The sequence below is a fragment of the Sceloporus occidentalis genome, unplaced genomic scaffold (assembly GCF_023333645.1).
Source record: "Sceloporus occidentalis isolate IW3139 unplaced genomic scaffold, rSceOcc1.0.p SCAF_1, whole genome shotgun sequence".
Lineage (NCBI taxonomy): Eukaryota > Metazoa > Chordata > Lepidosauria > Squamata > Phrynosomatidae > Sceloporus > Sceloporus occidentalis.
Genome location: NW_028316981.1, coordinates 178033419 through 178050517, shown reverse-complemented (window position 1 = coordinate 178050517; position 17099 = coordinate 178033419). Strand labels below are relative to the sequence as shown.

The 17099-nt window shown below is 44.4% G+C and overlaps 1 protein-coding gene across 1 annotated transcript in view; it reads right to left on the bottom strand.

Annotated features, from left to right (window-relative positions):
- Positions 1–16851, bottom strand: part of LOC149322843 (uncharacterized) — a 110723-nt gene extending 93872 nt beyond the window's left edge. The window contains exon 1 of the mRNA XM_089483875.1: positions 16800–16851. The gene's annotated coding sequence lies outside the window, so the exon portion shown is untranslated. The remainder of the gene's footprint in view (positions 1–16799) is intronic.
- Between the last annotated feature and the right edge of the window lie 248 nt (positions 16852–17099).

The window sequence follows — 17099 nt, the reverse complement described above, 5'->3', positions numbered from 1 at the left end:
AACCTCTGAATCCTCAGATGTTGGGACTACAACTGCCAGAACCCCTGATATGTGTCCATGCTGCTAGGGAGTAGGTAGCTGAATGCCCAACAACTAGTGTCATGGTGTGAACCAACAGCCTAAAAGTACACCATTATTTTTCCTTTCATTTTTCCCCCAATTCATTTTAATGTGTGTAATGATCCATTAAAGTCCTTTCAATTAAATCAAATGGTTGGTTAGTTTGTTTTTTATTGGACCCTAACTGAAATGTTGCAATGCTTTCATTTTTGTTTTAAAACTGTCTCAGGTGCCTTGACGGTTGAAGTCTTTATTTTAGTTTCCATAACTGATACAAGTCCACTGATGTAACATTTTTTGTCACGACCCTGTTGTACAGAAAATGAGGGCGCTAGTAGGCAGAAGCCCACTCTGCAGTGAGCCATTGCTCGTTTTACTGAAACCATCGTCTACACAAACAGTTGTGTAATGTACAGACTAAATCCACTTGGAACACAAGCCTTCAGCAGATTCAGAAAAACTTCATTCACCAAGCAGAGTTAATATCAGTATATTATTGTCAGGACTGAAATGACTGAAGTTTTTTGCTTTCTCTTTTCAGTTACACTGTATGCTTTGGCTGCATGTACACTGCAAAATTAATGCAATTTGACACCACTTTAGCTGCTATGGCTCAATGCTATGGAATTCTGGGACTTGTACTTTTGCGAGATATTTAGCCTTCTCTGCTCTGGTGCCATAACAAACTACAAATCCCAAGATTCCATAGGATGGAGCCATGGCAGTTAAAGCAGTGTCAAACTGTATTAATTCTTCAGTGTAGCAGCAGCCTTAAGAGTCCAAACAGCTGATCCATTACAAAACCCTTCACTTCATTTGCCAGCAACTCAAAACATACAGTACTGTCTTCCCAGGCCTAACCTCGTTTTTTTCCCTCATACCAAACCAGCTTCCCAAAAGAAACTGAGTGACTTTGGTATCTTGGAGCTCATGAATCCTTCTCACACATCTGCTCAGTATCCTAGGCAGCAAATGATACACGGTCTTTTTCTTCCAGGCATTGCCAGGTGAATAGCATTACTACACATATGTTCAAGCACAGCAAGTAAGCATGGCAGGGCCATTTCTGGACCATGAGCCTGACAAGCTGTGAGTACGCAATACTCTGGCTCATGGACAAAATGCCTACATAGACCTTGCTCTGGAGCAAAAGGGAGGGCTGCATCCAAAATCACAGTGAAATAGTGGTATGTGTGCACTCAACTGAAACTAAACTGAAACCCATATAACATGTTAGAACAGGGGTAGGCAACCTGCGGCCCGCGGGCCAGATGCAGCCCGGCGAGGCCTTGGGACCGGCCCCAGCCCAGTCCTGCCGCCGATTGCCGCCGGGGCCTTTGGCCTCTCGCACGCAGGAGCAATTGTCTATAGAAGCCTCAGAAACATGCATTTATATTAACATTTTTTTAAAAAATCAGCAAATTTCTTCGTGTGTCCTCCACTTTTTTTTTAAAAAGTGTCCACCATTTGAAAATTTTGTCCTACATTTGTCCCGGTTTATTTATTTATTTATTTAAAATTTTAAAAAAATATTTAACTATTTATTTTTTGGCTTCGGCCCCCCAGTTGTCTGAGGGACAGCAACCCGGCCCCCGGCTCAAAAAGGTTGCCTACCCCTGTGTTAGAATCTAAATTTGACAACAGAAAGTCAACCTCTCCACACCCAAAAAAATCCTTGGCATGTATCTCCTTACAACCTAGTCCATTTCCATCACTCAAAATCTCCAAGTTTGTGGGTTTTTGCTTCTTCTGGTGCAAGAAATAAACAATGGAGCCAAAAGAAATTATTATTATTATTATTATTATTATTATTATTTGTATACCGCCCTATGGGAAACCAAACCGGGCGGTTGACAACAGTAAAATATAAAATATAACAATTAAAAACACTTTATCCCTCCCCCCCTTAAGACAGTATTAAACAGTATAACATATTAAAAACACAATATCAAAGCATAAAAACAACAATTAAAAACTAAAACCCCTGAAAGGAAGGGCATGAATAAAGACCAAGATACTATATACTGTATCTTTCTAGTTAACTGCCCTCAGGTTGACTTCATCTCATAGCGACCCCATGGATGAGACCTCTCCAAGTCCCCCTATCCTCTACTGCTCTGCACAGGTCCTGCATGAGGTCTTCCTCTCTTTCTGCTGCCCTCTACCTTTCCCAGTATCATTGTCTTTTCCAATGATTCGTGCCTTCTCATGATATGGCCAAAGTATGACAGTCTCAGTTTAGTCATCCTGGCTTCCAGGAAGTGTTTGGGCTTGATCCATTCTAGAACCTATTTCTTAGCATCCACAGTATCCTCAGCACTCTTCACCAGCACCACATCACAAATGAGTTTATTTTCTTTCTATTGGCTTCATTGTCCAGCTCTCGCATACGTACATGGTGATGGGCAATACAGTCCACCCTTGCCTTACGCAGGGGATCCATTCCAGACCCCGCCGCATAAGGTGAATTCCACCTATGCTCGAGCCCCATTGGAAACAATAGGGCTCGTGCACAGCGGCATGGCAGTGCACATGGCGCCACAAGCACGTGCGCCCATTCATTTGAATGGGACGCACCGCCTCTTACACCCCACGTGCGCCCCGCAGCTTGAGCACGTATGCTCAAGACCGCGTAAAGTACGCCCGCATATAACGCGGGCGCACTGTACAATGGTTTTGACAATCCTCACTTTTTGATGTTCATGTTTACATCTTTACACTTTAGGCTCTTATTCAGTTCTTTCATCACTGATCTTACCAGTCCTAGTGTTCTTCTAATTTCTTGATTGTAGACACTATACCAATCAGTATTTGATCCAAGGTATGCAAACTCTTTGACTATTTCAATTTTCTCATTATCTAGGACAGTGGTTCTCAACCTTCCCAATGCTGCAACTCTTTAATACAGTTCCTCATGTCGTGGTGACCCCCAACCATAAAATTATTTTTGTTGCTACTTGTGTTTTCCGATGGTCTTAGGTGACCCCTGTGAAAGTGGTGACCCACAGGTTGAGAATCACTGATCTAGGATGAATTCTTACAGATCACCCATGGCCATTATTTTTATTTTCTTGATGTTGAACATTAAGCCTAACTTGGCCATTCCCTCCTTGACCTTCTTCAGTAATTGCTCCAGGTCTTTGCTAGTTTCTGCTAGTAGCACTGTGTCATCTGCATACCTAAGCTTACTAATGTTCCTTCCTCCAATTTTCACTCCTCTTGCCTTTGAGTCTAAGACTAATCTGCATAAGATATTTCCTTCATACAAGGCTGAATAAATAGGGTTATAGAATGCAGCCTTGCCTGACCCCTTTGCGAACTGGCAACCATTCTTTCTCTCCATATTCTGTTCTGATATATTAATTGGACTTTATCATTCATGATTCTGATTTTGTTCCTGTCTCTCTTTTCTTTTGCTTCTCTTCTTTAACTACTTGACGCATTTCATCTGTCATCCAATGTTTTGTCTCCTTCTTTTGGGCCAAAGTTAGCATCTTTCTGCACTCCTCTTTAATGATGTAGCTGACCTTCTGCCCACAGTTCTTCTGGTTCTCAATCAACAAATATTAATAGTGCAAATCTGGTTCACACTCTTTCTTTAAATTCTGTTGCAATGTTTTCTAGATAATATTTTGGTATGAAATCTGTACTCAAGAAACTACTGTCAGAACAGAATTCTTAGAAACATATTGGTTCCCAATTGGCAAAAGGGTCAGGCAAGGCTGCATTCTATCACCCTATTTGTTCAACTTGTATGCAGAAAATATTGTAAGAAGCAGGATTAGACTCAGGAGGAGGTGTAAACATAGGAGGAAGGAACACTCTAAGATACACGGATGAAACCATAATACTACCGGAAGACATCAAAGACTTGCAACAAATTACTAAGGAAGGTCAGAGATGAAAGTACAAAGGCAGGCTTACTGTACATACAAAATTCAAAAATAATAACTGCAGAAGAAAGATATACATTCAACCTAGATAATGAGGAAATTGAAACATTTAAGAGTTCCCATACCTAAGATCAAACATTGGTCAGAATGGTGACTGAAATCAAGAAATAAGATGACGACTAGGGATGGGAAGGGCAGCTATGAAAGAACTAGAAAAGATCTTAAAAAGTAAACATATACAGCTGAACACTAGAGTTAGAATTGCCCAAACCATCATATTCCCCATCACCATGTATAAATGCAAAAGCTGGACAGTAAAGAAAGCAGACAGAAAGAAACACAACTCATTTGCAATCTGGTGCCGAAGAAGAGTGCTTAGGATACAGTGGATAGATATGGAACAAATCAGAGCACAGCTCTTCTTGGAAGCCAAGATGATTATATTGAGGCTGAGAAGACACAGATCACTAGAAAACGCTAGGAAAGGTAGAGGATAGTTGAAAGAGAAGAAGACTGCAAGCCATATTAATAGACTCAATCAGAGAGGTCACAGACATGAATTTACAGGAACTAAGCAGAGCAGTGGAGGACAGGGGTTCCTGGAGATGTCTCATCCATGACACCATAAGTGAGAGTTGGCTCAAGGGCAATTAACAACATTGATTTGGTATGCTTTTCCAGCTTTAGTCTAATCTTGGATACTAAAGTGGGGCCTCCGCATACGCGGCCTTTTTATAAGCGGCTTTGAGCGTACGCGCTCAAGCCGCTGGGTGCGCGCGGGGCAAAAGGGGCAGCACATCCCATTCAGTTGAATGGGCATGCGCCTGTTGCGCCGCGCGCACGCCCGTTGCGCCCCGCGCACCTCTGCGCCGCTGTGCACGAGCCCCATTGTTTACAATGGGGCTCGAGCATAGGCGGAAATCGCCATACGCGGCGGGATCCGGAATGGATCCCCCGCGTATGGTGAGGTTCCACTGTACTAGTTTATGGTCTGTGCCACAGTCTGAGCCTGCTCTAATTTTTGCTGCAAGAATGGAGCTTCTCCATCTTATGTTCCTTGCTATTTAATCTATTTGGTTTTTGTGTTGCCCATCCAGTGATGTCCATGTGTACAGTCTCCTCTCTGGTTGTATGAAGAAAGTATCTGTGATGAACAGATTTTTGGCCTTGCAAAACTATCAGTCGCTCTCCTGCTTCAATTCTTGAAACTAGCCCAAATCTCCCTACAGTCTTTGATTCTTTACTACTTCCTACTTTGGCATCCCAATCTCCTATCATTACCAAACAATCCTGTTTTGGTGTTTTGTCAATTTCTTCCTAGATCCCATCATGTTTAACACAGCACTGTGTACACTAACACAGTTACACTAGATCTCACAGTAGTAAAACTAATTACACGCAAAGGGCATCAAGGCTGAATTCTAAAAGGGGTTGTTTACTTTTCTGTAAAGAAGATGCACAGTAATTAGGTTCAAACAGCAAAGTGCCTTTTAGAGAGCAGCAGCAATGAAAAATCTGCCATCCTTCCTCAAATGCCATATTGCTCCTATTGAGTGGGGTGGAGAACAAACTTTCAGATGTTGCATATTAAGCACTAAAGCCTTTTCTTGACCACTGATTGAAGCCACTTCTTTAGCCATTGCTAACATGTGATAATTAAGTGTCTATCAGACACCGTGCACTCTGCTAATGCACCCATTTAACAGATGTGTGAAAATGTACACCGATTTGTACCTGATACTGCACCTAAATGGACAGAGGAGAAATCTACGTAGTATCAGACAGAATTCATTTTCAATTGCTCTGAATCTGCAATAACACCACCATTTTATCATTTGTGATGCTTGAAAGACAGAGCCATCAAACCAGACCTAAGCATATTTATTTATTATATATTTATTATATCATTATAGCGATTTCCCAGCTAGTTTAATCAAAATAAACTGACTATGAGCAGATACACACCACAAGCAAAAATAAAAAACACTGTCATTACATAATCTAACAACCAGTTATGGCTGTCTTCTGAATTAAGGGGCTGTGCAAACTGCCCATAAGGGGCAGCCTGAACTTGCCTTCAGGTGCACCAGATCGGGGCCGTGGCAACCGCAAGCCACAACCCCAAACTGACTTTTCTAGGGCGATGATAACTGCAGCTGGTAGGCACTCCATTGGCAGTGCATTGTGTGGATGCAGCGCCAGAGGAGACCCATTATGCCATGTGCTGTGTGGAGCATTGCGTGGCATCATGGCACTCTGGGGGCAGAGTCAGGTATGTGTCATGTGGATGTGATGCCCTAACTCCGCCCCCAAGCCGGCTTTAATAGCTGGTCTGCACAGGGCCTTAGTCAGAATTTGACTTTGAGAACCTGGAATTGCTGTCTTGCCATTTATTCCAGCTTCTTTTGGCTAATTATACCAGCTTCTTTTCCATGACACATTTCTATTCAGGCATATGCAGTATGCCCGCATCATACGCGGGCGCCTTTTACGGAGTTTTCAGCTTATGCTGAAAGCCACGCGATGGGGTTGCAATGGCACGCATGGCCATGGTGCACACAGTGCAGAGCTCGAGCATACATGCTATTTGCCTTATGTGGAGGGGTCCGGAACAGATCCCCTACCTAAGGCAAGGGCGCACTGTATTTTAAACAATATTACCTTTCTTAGAATATCACCATATTAACCTTTACACACATGACTAATCAACTAAACATTTCCATCAGCTCCCAGAGCCGTAGGATTTAACAGCATATAGGCCCAAGAGACATTGTTTTCTTAAGAGAGGAAGTAAAGGCCTGATGAAGCTCTAACCATCTCCTCTTTGTACACTCTTCTAAAAAGATAACAGCATCACATCAGAACCTCCAGCTGTGTTTAAAGATGTACAAAAATATGATGTCAGAAACACAGCAATATGTGTTTCTAACATCATATTTGACATCATATTGATGTCAAAATATGATGTCAGAAACATGGAGCATGAAACTAAAGCAGCAGTGTTACAAGACATTCACCTAATTTTTATGTCTACTGGTTTTCCCCATATGACACCGAGGGCCAACTGTACAAGCATCCCCTATGGAACACAGAACTGTGGTGCCAGGTTTTTATAAATATATATGTAGATGATACTCATGAAAATCTATGCAAGGTACAAGATGTGCTGCCTTTTGCCACAGGGTGATGACAAACCAGACAGTGACTTTGGTGTATATTGAAGGCCCCATACCCTCTACCTAATACAGCCAAAGATGCTTTCTTTTGTTAGATACACTTCCAGAGCAAAGCTGTATGAATTACATATGACCACCATCCGTAGTACATTCTAAAAGAGGTATACAGAAAAGCTACCAGTAGTTGGAGACAGTCCCCCTACGCAGATTAATACCTGAGGTGGTGAAACACCAGCAGTACTGGTTTGGTTCTATGCTGTTCTTTTATCAACACCAGGAGGACACAAGCAGACTGGGCAAGGAAATAATAATAAATAATAATAATTTATTTTATTTATATACCGCTATTCCAAAGATCATAGCGGTGAACAGCAAGTAAGCTAATTAGCAAGTAAGCTAATTTGCCCCCAACAGTCTGGGTACTCATTTTAGCGACCTCGGAAGGATGCAAGCCTGAGTCGAGCTTGGGCCCTTTTGCTGGTCTTGAACTCGCAACCTTGTGGTTTTGAGTGAATGGCTGCAGTACAGGCATTTAACCACTGCGCCACCAGGGCTCCTATTAATTAATGTTCTTCAATTAACAACAACAACAAAAAAGTATTAGGTAGCAATAACTAATTAAGAGTATATTCTTGAAAAGAAGCTGTTACTTGCAGTGCATTGTCTAGGTTTATGATAAAGGAAGTTTGTGAACATGAGGCCTTGATTTTAGACACAAGGCATACCAACACTCCTGGATATCATACTCATGTGCCAATCTGAAATCACACACGAAACACCTCCCAATTCTATCAGTCCACAAACCTGAGATACTAGTATGTTGTTATCACACACAGAATATCACAACTGTATGCTCCATGACCATCCAAAAGAATTACTATTTCCTGCCTTCATTATGATGATCATTAATGAGAACTTTAAAATTTATAGAGGACTGATAAGCTAATTAATTGATTTACTATGACTAAACAAAAAAAACCATAGGGTTGGAAGGCGCTGAAATAGCCTTGACAAAAATTACTTTACATTTGAGGGAAAAAACCTTGCATGTTGGTTAGAAATCAACTCTTCAATTGGTGGCCTGTGAAATATATGGAATTTGAGTGACAAATTTGTTGTTAGCTGTAAGAGAGAAATAAGACTTACAGGCAAAATTACTCTGCATACAACCACCTTCTCAAGTAGAGTTTATAACAGCGGAAGCAAAAATAAAGACTGTTCACACCTGACAGCCATATCCAAGAGAAAATGCACACTAAGAATAAGTGCCATTGCATCAAGGTAGCAGAAACTACTATGGCTGAGTTGCATCAAAACATAAATAAATAAAAGATGCTGAATAAACAGAGTTACTTCGAGCAGATACCGTAATGCAATTGGCTGCATGTACTTAGATGTTGATACAAGCATCCCTTATCTGCTTGGGACCAGAAGTGTTTTGGATTTTGGAATACCTGTATTTACATATATGTACATAACGCTTACATAATATGCACATAACCTTGGAGATCAGTCTCAAGTCTAAACACAAAATTGATTTACGTTTCCTATACACCTTATACACATTAGACTGAAGTTAATTTTATACAATATTTTTAATAATTTTGTGTATGAAACAAAGTTTGTGTACAGTGAACCAAAACAAAGGTGTCACTATCTCATGTGAAGTCGAAGGCTTTCATGGCCAGGTGTCACTATCTCAGTCACTCATGAAAAAAGTTTTGGTTTTTGGAGCATTTCGGATTGCAAATTCCAGATAAGGGTGACCCAACCTGTACAATACATAGTATCCAAGTATAACTGCCTCTCTGGCTATACAGTCGGCCCTCCTTATACGCGGATTTGCCATGCGCGGATTTGAGCATACGTGCATGGCAAATCCGGGGATTTTGTCCCCAATGGCGGCACGCGCGCACGCGCACCGCCATTGGGGACAAAATCCCTCTCCTCCCCTCTTTCCTTCCTTCCTTCCCTCCCTTCCACCTACCTATCTATCTATCTATCTATCTACCTACCTACCCTCCCTCCCTGCTTACCTGCTCCGTCGCCGTGCGCCTCCTCCTCCGCCACCGCGGGAAAGGCCGGGTGCTGCTCATGGAGGCCAAGAGGCCTGCAGGCTGCACCCGGCTCTTTCGCGATGGCGGCGGCGAGGAGGACGAGGCCTGGCTTCGTCCTCCTCGCTGCCACCGCGAAAGAGCTGGGTGCAGCCTGCAGGCCTCTTGGCCTCCAGGCTGTCCCCGGCCCTTCTTCCTCGGCAGCGGGGGCAAGGAGGGCGAGGGCAAGCCTGGTCCTCCTCGCCCCCGCCGCCGAGGAAGAAGGGCCAGGGGCAGCCTGGAAGCCTCTTGGCCTCCAGGCTGCCCCTGGCCCTTTAAAAGCGGCGGACGCAAGGACGACCAGGCTTGCCCTCACCCTCCTCGCCCCCGAGGAAGAAGGGCCAGGGGCAGCCTGGAAGCCTCTTGGCCTCCAGGCTGCCCCTGGCCCTTTAAAAGTGGTGGAGGCAAGGAGGACCAGGCTTGCCCTCGCTCTCCTCGCCCCCGCCGCCGAGGAAGAAGGGCTGGGGGCAGCCTGGAAGCCTCTTGGCCTCTACGCTGCCCCTGGCCCTTTAAAAGCGGCGGAGGCAAGGAGGACCAGGCTTGCCCTCGCCCTTCTCGCCCCCGCCGCCGAGGAAGAAGGGCCGGGGGGAGCCTGGAAGCCTCTTGGCCTCCAGGCTGCCCCTGGACCTTTAAAAGCGGCGGAGGCAAGGAGGACCAGGCTTACCCTCGCCCTCCTCGCCCCCGCCGCCGAGGAAGAAGGGCTGGGGGCAGCCTGGAAGCCTCTTGGCCTCCAGGCTACACCCGGCCCTTTAACAGCAACAGCGGTGAGGAGGATGAAGCCTGGCCCCGTCCTCCTTGCCGCTGCCGCTGAAGAAGAGCTGGGTGCAGCTTGGAGGCCTCTTGGCCTCCAGGAGCAGCACCCGGCCATTTTGCGGCGGCGGAGGCCATGGACGCGAGGAGGACGAGGCCAAGCCTCCTCCCTCGCGGCCTTGGCCTCCGCCTCCACAAAACGACTGGGTGCTGCTCCTGGAGGCCAAGAGACCTCCAGGCTGCATCCGGGCTTTTTACAGCGGCGGCGAGGAGGACGAGGTCAACCTTCGTCCTCCTCGCCGCCGCTGCCACCATGAAAGGGCCGGGTGCAGCCTGGAGGTCTCTTGGCCTCCAGGAGTAGCACCCGGATTTTGCTGCGGCGGTGGCGGCAGCAGCGAGAACGCGGCAGCAACGAGGTAAGAGGGAGGGAGGGTGGGAGGGAGGGAGGGAAGCGCCGCCATTGGACAGAATGGGACTTGAGCATACGCGGATTTTGGCATATGCGGGGGGGGGTCCGGAACGGATCCCCCGCGTATACCAAGGACCCACTGTATATTTACTTTCTTTATTCTTAGTTAATGAGAAATAGTTACCTCACAAAGATTTAATATTGTTGTTCTGTCTTGCTGACATAGGAACAGAAATCACATAACTGGAAAAGTACAGTTGATATATCCTCTGAAAAAAGGAAGATGAAACTATTCTCGTGATAGTTCAGGGATCCACAACACAGGTCCTGTGGACATCTCTCTTGGAGACTGCCAGATTCCATGTCCATCCTAGAATTCTCACTAGTTCTTTGTTCCACATTATTTTTTAAAAAATAACGGAACTCCCAAGCTTGTTGAAAAACCAAGCACTGGTCCCCAGCACCATTTTTTTATTTTCACAAGTGCATTTGTGCTGCACTTGTGCCACAGTGACAATCTTAGAAAAATACACATGATGAGCAGTTGAAACCTAGAGCTTCATACTGAACCAACGCACACAAAAAGGAAAGGTAGGGGAGGGAGTAGGAGAGACTATCCTGGTATGCTAAAGAAAATGGTGGAGAGCAAAGGGCATGTACTGCGTTTGCCCTGTGTGCGTTTTGGCTGTTTCAGAAAAGTAAGGCGTATGTTTCATAACTGAGTTTGTTTGTATGTTTTGCTCGCTTGCACATGGGTATTTTTTCTCAGCATCACTGGCTTGCCTTCTATGAAATGGGTATTTTGCTATGCTCTTTGGGGATAAATACATTTGGTGGTAATGGATTTCTGGTTCAAATATCAGTTCGGGCCACTGTTTTACTTTTATATTCTTATTTGCCACCTTTCTCACAGAGTGGGACTCAAAGTAGCTCACAAAAAGAATAAATTAAAAAAACATTTAAAACCAACCTATTTAAACAATACAGTGGACCCTTCACATCAATGGGCTGGTGATCTACAGATTTCACAGCCAGTGGATCACTACACCCCATATTACTGAATGGTGATGTGCACATGGATGCACTCATGCATCTGAGCACATGTTGCCACCACTGAATAATATGGGGTGGGTGATCTGCGTTTTTTGCCATGGGGAGCAGGGCAGAAATAAACCCCTGTGGATGGTAAGGGTCCACTATAGATTAAAAACAGTGTGAAATCATTTAAATCATACAAAAGTTTTTTTTAAATAGCACTTCCTCTCCCCATGTAAGAAGCTTCCTTACAAGCAATTTACACATTCTGCTTGTACAGAAAGTCTTTGCTTGCCTGCGAAAGGAGAACAGGGAGGGGTCTAGCCTCACCTCACATGACAGGGAATTCAGAAAAATGGGACCAGACACTGAGAAGGCTCTACAACATTATTTTAACAGCATCACTTCATGCAGTTTTACTGAGAAGTAAGCATGGGCTACATCACTGAGCTATGGGCCTATCCTCAAACTTAGGTTCTCCAAAGCAAATCTGAACTGCAGGCAAGAAATTTCTTCAAACACTCATATTGTTTTCCAGATTTAACCAAGAAGCAGAAAGGTTTTAGATACTTAGGAGCCTATCCTTCCAGAACCCACACCTTAAGGGCCTGATAAAAGCAAGGGTCTCCGACTTAAACCTTAATGCAGAAAGGAGGGCTTCCCCTCAAACATCCTCAGTCCATCTCAGCCAAGAATTAAGTACTGTGTACTGCTACCACAAACTCAGTGATGTCCTTTGACCTATAAACAATACTGAAGAAATCAGCTTCCTGAAGCCATAATTGAGGCCTGGGAACACTTTAGCTATCTAGAGGTTTTGGCCTACAGTTCCCTAGCCCCATCTGAATGTTCGGCGGTAAAAGAATATTGGAGCTGTCCCTCATGTTATCAGAACAAGAGCCAACAGTTGGTTGCCTACTGTGGCTGCAGCCTAACTTGCCTGAAAAACACCAAAGAAAACAGTAACAATGCCAGCATTGTTTCAGTATCAGGCTGGGAATGGCCCCATTTAGCATTAACAACTACATGCTCTCCATGCAACCTACACTGAGATTCTGCAACCCCAGAATCCCAACACGTCTGCTTCATGCAGATGTGATAAACCATTTCCCACCAAGGAAACGACTCTTAATTTCCCAAGGGAAGTAATAATGCCACTCTGTTATGCTTTGGACATGCCTCGCCTGGAATATTGTATCCAATTCTGGGCACCACAATTCAAAAAGGATGTTGACAAGCTGGAGCATGTCTAGAGAAGGGTGACCAAAATAATGAAGGGTCTGGAAACCATGCAATATGAGGAGTGCCTTAGGGAGTTTGGTATGGTTAGCCTGGAAAAGAGACGGTTAGGAGGTGATACGATAGCCCTGTTGAAGAAGCTTATTGCTTGGCTTATTAATTTGGCTTACCTCTCCTGGTTTAAATTTCAATTCGGGCTGCATTCTAATGTTATCAGAAGGTTTTTGCTGCCGAATCTGCCACCCAAATACAGCCTTGGTTCCAGGAGTGCTCCGGTGGCTATTTTCTTAAGCCAGAAAACTCCTGAATCCGAAAAGAGCCACACAGAGTGCTCCTTGAAGCAAGTATGGACCTGGATGTATTCTTGTAACAAATTCAGTGGCAAACCTTCTGATAACAGCAGGATGCCACACAAATTAAGCCTTAAGCTGGATAGAGGTAAGCTGAATTTAAAAGCCAAGCGATAAGCTCCTAAGTATTTGAAGGGGTGTCATGTTGAGGATGGAGCAAGCTTGTTTTTTGCTACTCCAGCGAGTAGGATCCAGAGCAATGGATGCAAGCTTCAGGAAAAGATTCCATCTCAACATTGGGAGGAACTTCTCGACAGTCAGAGCTGTTCAACAGTGGACTACGCTGCTTTGTAGTGTGGTGGAGTCTCCTTCTTTGGAGATTTTTAAACAGATGGATAGCCATCTGTCAGGGTGTTTTGATTGGGAGTTCCTGCATTTAATCCAAATTTAAAATGAGGGACATTTCATTCCCACACCCAAACTCATGCACTGTCATGGATAGGATTTCAGTTCATAAATCCAAGCTTCAGTAGCAATGGCACCACTTGCAGGATACGGGGGGTGCGAATTGAACCAGCTGACACCGTAAGCTTTGTGCACATTATAGTTGCAAAAACCGCACTCAAACATCTCCTTTTTGGTAGAAATGGGCTGTGGCATTTGCCTGTGTCCCATCAAAATGCTGAAGTGATGGTGTGAGTGGGAGGAGGCTCAGCGGGAGGAGAAAGGAGAGGTCCCAGTTTTTTAAAAAATAAAATTTTAAGTTTAAAAAAATAAATATATATATATGCTTTTAATTTTTTAAAAAAAAAATCACCTCATACCAAATCTTTACTTCAGCCACATGAAACTACGCATTTGTAAATGCACTGAGACTATGCATATAATGTAATTTGAAAATATAATTTTAATTTTAGTGGTTGCTTTATGTCACAACTACTACCTTGACATTCAGTGATACACAGAACTTAGGATTAATGAGTAACAGTAGTACAAACACCATTACTAAAAATTCTGTATGGTGTGGTAAGCGAGGCGGTCAATAGGGGAAGTGATGCCATGAGTTAAAGCACCAGGTGGCGCCAACACTAGTGACGCCACTGTTCAGAAGTGGACTAGAGAACAGTGTACATAAACCAAAGATATGGAGAGGTCTTGTAGCACTTTTGAGACTAACTGAAAGAAAGAAGTTGGCAGCATGAGCTTTCGTAGGTTTCAGTCTACTTCCTCAGATGCATTCCATCAGACGCAGAGAAACCAAAGATGTTTCCAGTAGATGCACAAGAATACAAGCAGCTATTCAGCACCATTAAATCACATAGCAACTGCAAACTTTGAGCAGCCTGACATCTTATTAGCCCATAAAACAAAACAATTCCACATTCTTTCTTTCCCAAGGTTGCCCCTCCTTCCAAACCGTACCAGTCACTGCTGTCTCCACTCCTCACACTTCGGCTCATTAACCATCCCAAGGAAACATTCAGGGGGAGCTGTGTTAGCCATTTAACAAATCCAAACAAAAATCCATCAGTGATACCTTTATTGGCCAACCGAAATGCACAATATACTTGTGGCAAGCTTTTGAAACTCCATGGCTTCTTCATCAGGGAAAATGTTACAAACCAAACAGGGGGAAAAACAAAAACAATTGGAGACGTTAGTCAGATGTCTGCAAGTTGCTTCAGTCCTTAGTAAAGAGGAGTTTGCTGGGGAGGAGTCAGCCTGCATAAAATATATCCTCCCCATCATAACATCTTTACTAAGGACTGAAACAACATGCAGACATCTGACTAACTAACATCTCCAATTGTTTTTTTCCCTCCTGTTTGGTTTGTAACATCTTCCCTGATGAAGAAGCCCAGAGCTTCAAAAGCTTCAAAAGCCTGCAACAAGTATATTGTGCATTTCAGTTGGCCAATAAAGGTATCACTGATGGATTTTTGTTTGCATCCCAAGGAAGGTATAGAGCCCACACCGTTAATAATTTGTGACAAACCTTCCCATCACCCACTACTTAATTAACACAGCATTGAAACACTACAAGCAAAGCATTGTTCTGCCTACACATCACGGAAGGAAAGCTGATCCTGACAGGGAGCAAGATTAGAAGGTAATAAACCTGTACTTCTGGGAGCAATTGGTTCTGCTGTGTCTTTGCAGCAAAAGCAACTGAGAAGTGAATACAGAGGGTCCTTGTTAACTGCTGTGGTTTGGTTCCAGGACCCCTGTGGATAAGAAAATCCGTGGATGCTCAAGTCCCATTAAACATAATGGCACAACAAAATGGTGCCCCATATATAAAATGGAAACTCAAGGTTTGCTATTTGGAATTTATACTTTTTAAAAAATATTTTAAGCTGTGTATGCTCAAATCTGTGGATAAAGAGGACCAACTGTACTAAAATCACAGCATCCCTTCAAGAGAGAAAAACAAGGAGTGGGAATGGAGGTCAGGGAAATGGCGTGGTGGAGAGAAAGGACGGTTTGGCATCTGCCGGGTTTGGTCCCCTTCCCTACTCTTCTTTTGGTCTTCATTCCTGCCTCTTCTTTTCTTTTTAGACTGTAGGCCTGAGGGAAGGGAACTGTCTAATTAGTCATTTGTAAGCCACACTGAGAGCTTTGAAATATAGTAAGTCAATCAAGATGTCTCACAGTGTTGCCAATTTCTGGGATTTTTTCCGGAAATTGGAAAGGTTTTTCCGTGTCATTTCCTGGATTGCTTAATTTCCAGGAAGATTCTGGGAAATTCAGCCTTCAGAGAAATTCAACCTTCCCGCCCAAAAAACCCTTTCCGCCCCAAAAAACCTCCCGCCATACCTCTCATCCTGGAAGTCCCACCCCTTCAGCCTTCCCATAGTGCCTTGCATGTGCCCCAACCTGGAAGCCCCGCCCCCATTCTGGGAAATTTGGGGGCATTCTGGGAAGCCAATCAGGAAATTTCCTTTGAGGGTGATTGGCAACACTGCGTCACAAGGCTGCCTGCCTTGCTTCTGAGATATAGCTGTGTGAGTCTGTGGAATCCGTCTGCAGAGAGATCTTGTAGCACCTTTTGGACTAAATGAAAGGAAGAAGGTGGCACCATGAGCTTTCCTCAGGCCCATCTCAGGAAGAAGGCTGAAGTCTATGAACGCTCATGCTGGCAATTTCTTTCTTTCAGTCACTCTCAAAGGTGCTACAAGAACTGTTTACATACTGATTCCACGCAGGAACAAGGCTATTACATCTTTGCATTCTAAATCTCTCTCTCTCTGTGTATATATGTATATATATAAGCTATAAATGCGTGTGTGTGTGTATAGAGTATGTGTATATATACAGTGGACCCTTGTTATCCGCTGGGGTTTGGTTCCAAGATCCCTCGTGGATAAGAAAATCCGTGGATGCTCAAGTCCCATTAAATATAATGATGGGGCAAAATGATGTCCCTTATAAAAAATGGAAAAGCAAGGTTTGATATTTGAAATTTATACTTTTTTGGAACATTTTCAAACCGTTGATGCTTGAATCCGTGTATAAAACATACGTGCATAAGAAGGGCCGACATGTATATATAGATCATATATATGTGTGTGTGTGTATATATATATATATATATGTATAGTATATATGTGTGTGTGTGTGTGTGTAATTTATTTAGTTTATGTTCTATGCTGCCTTTCTCCTTTCTCTTCAAGGCCGCCTTGAGTCCCTGTATTGCGAGAAAGGCGGGCTATAAGAAAACCTAACAACAGTGATAGTACTAGTAGGGATAATAATAGTAGCCCCCTCCCTCCCTCCCTCCCTCCCTCCCTCCTCCTGGGAGAGCCTCCAAGGGGCGAGATCCCGCAGGGCCCGGGCCTGGCATCCCCACTTACCCGCCGCCGCTCTCGGCTGGGCGCCTGTCTCCCTGGCGCGCAACCCCTGGCCTGGGCCTGGGCCTGGGCCTGGGCGCGAGGAGGAGGGGCCCGCTAGTCTGCACGTGGGGAGCCTCACGACCAGGGCCCTCCTGCTCCTGCTCCTGCTCCGCGGCTTCGTCGACGGAGACTCTCCTGAGGGAGGAAAGGGAAGGCGGAGGAAGAGGGGAACAAACGGCCCCCCCTCAAACGCCAAGGAGAGAAAGAGAGGCCGAGAGAGAGAGAGAGAGAGAGAGACGCACAACACACACGCCCTCCCTC